Consider the following 1,964-nt stretch of genomic DNA (forward strand, 5'->3'; position numbering starts at 1 on the left):
CTAAAAAAAAAAAAAAAAAATACATGTTGAAACAGAAGTATACACTTCTTACCCAAAGTATATTTAAAAATTTGTGGGTGGCATAACAAAATAACTTTAAAATATTTAAAACTAAAAAAGTTCAAAACAGATGTAATTACCTAAAGAAAACTGATGGAATTAAAAGCAGACATCAAGATAAACATCAGAAAGTTTTCTGAGAAGCAGTGAATTAGGAGCTCTAAGATGTGAAACATTTCAATTTAAAACAGTCAAAATATCAAACTAAAATGCTCTTGAGAGAGAAAGCTTACATCTGAGAACTGGATTTGATAATCTAATGGGATATCTTCCTATAAAATGAAAACTCTGAATTACAGGCTGATTTAACAAATTTATGACAAAGAAATGTCTAAATATTTCATTATTATGGAAAAGCTACATTGTTGATTGCATACCTGCAGAGCTCCAAGACTAAAGAACATCTCATTTCTTCCTTAAAATGATTTAGCCCATTAGATTTTTAGCGAATGGCAAGAGTACATTACAGCTGTCAAAACAAACCATTTTCCGTTTTACATGACTTTTGATTTAATTTAGTGTGTGCTAACGGATGAAAAGATAAAAGGCAACTTCCCAGAAATGCCTAAACATTTTGACAAAAAAAAAAATTTAACATGAGTAAAACTTCCATTGGTTGTTATTATTTACATGTCATCTAATTAATGCAGTTTGATTACTAAAATAGGAATTAAATTAAACATGTTAAAATTTTAACCTAAACCCCATAAAGTGAAACATTAAGAAAGAAGGTCAAAGCTTAACTATGTATAAGTTGTGGTGGAAATTGGAGTGATGTTTCTAAAGTCCTGCACATGCTGATTGCCATACAAGAGAACTTTCAGAATTTTCACTTTTTGCTATTTGCTAAACTGCCCGTGATTTCAAACTAGTGGTATCAAAAGTAGCTGAAGTGTCAAAATAGATTAAATTCTGATATCAACAGTAATACATGGACTGCTTACATTCTTGCACAGTACTATTTGTGTGCGTGTGCCTGGAAAAAGCAACCTTAAAAAGAAAGAAAGGAAAAACTGTGATTATGAATATGGTGAACATACCCTAGCAATATGATACTGTACGAGTACAGTTATCCTAACAAGAAAGGGTTAGACCCAAGAAAGAAACAAATACTGATCTATTTACCCATTGTTTATCCTTCAATATAGTTCCTCTTGACATCAGTGCACTTGACCTAGTACAACTGCACCTTTGAAAGCAGTTTAAGACACCAAAGCATTGGGCTTTAAGATTCAGGTTTAACTCTCCTGTTAGTAATAAATCTTATAAATATGGAAGTTAGCTATAACAGATGTGGACTGGTATAACAAATTCGGTTTGTTCCCAGCAGGGCTGTGCTGTGGGGCCAACAGAGACTTTGGAGCGCAGCAGCGCTGCGGGGGCATACAAAGCTCTGGCTCACTCCACACCCCGGCACTGCCGCGTGCAGCCCAAGCCCACAGCACAGCCCCTTGCTAGGAAGGGGCTCACTCTCCCCAACAGTGTGACAGGGGCTGCTGCCCCCAGTAAGGGCTCCTTCTCACCCACCACAGCAGCAGTGGGGAGGGGGCATAGCCAGGCAGAGCCGGGGGGGAAGGGAAGGGCAACGGTGAGGTTATTCCTCCAGCCTCTGGCCAGGGAACAGCCAGAGGCCTATTCCGAGCAGGGAGCCACCCAACTGCCAGTGGAGTAGAGAGGAAAATAACTCTGCTCCCTGCCCCCCCCGTGCCTCAGGGGCCATGATGCCCCCCTGCTGTAGCAGCAAAGGAGAGTGTGGGTAGACCGGGCTCAGGTCCCTGCTGGTGGCACTGGGAGGGGAATTAAAACCCTCTTTGGCCAGACCCCTGCCGTTGCCGGTCCCTGCTTGGGCTGAGGAGCAGAGATCCCAGCCCAGAGAGCATGCTGGGATGCTGGGGGTCTCCAAT

At 41.0% G+C, this 1,964-nt stretch overlaps 1 protein-coding gene across 1 annotated transcript in view; it reads right to left on the reverse strand.

Moving 5' to 3' along the window:
- RASA1 (RAS p21 protein activator 1) overlaps positions 1-1,964 on the reverse strand; it is a gene marked incomplete at its 5' end in the record, with an annotated part of 115,640 nt that overhangs the window by 77,169 nt on the left and 36,507 nt on the right. The gene's annotated exons all lie outside the window — the stretch shown is intronic.

Source organism: Gavialis gangeticus, unplaced genomic scaffold (assembly GCF_001723915.1).
Source record: "Gavialis gangeticus isolate Ggan-Ray unplaced genomic scaffold, GavGan_comp1, whole genome shotgun sequence".
Taxonomy (NCBI): Eukaryota; Metazoa; Chordata; order Crocodylia; family Gavialidae; genus Gavialis; species Gavialis gangeticus.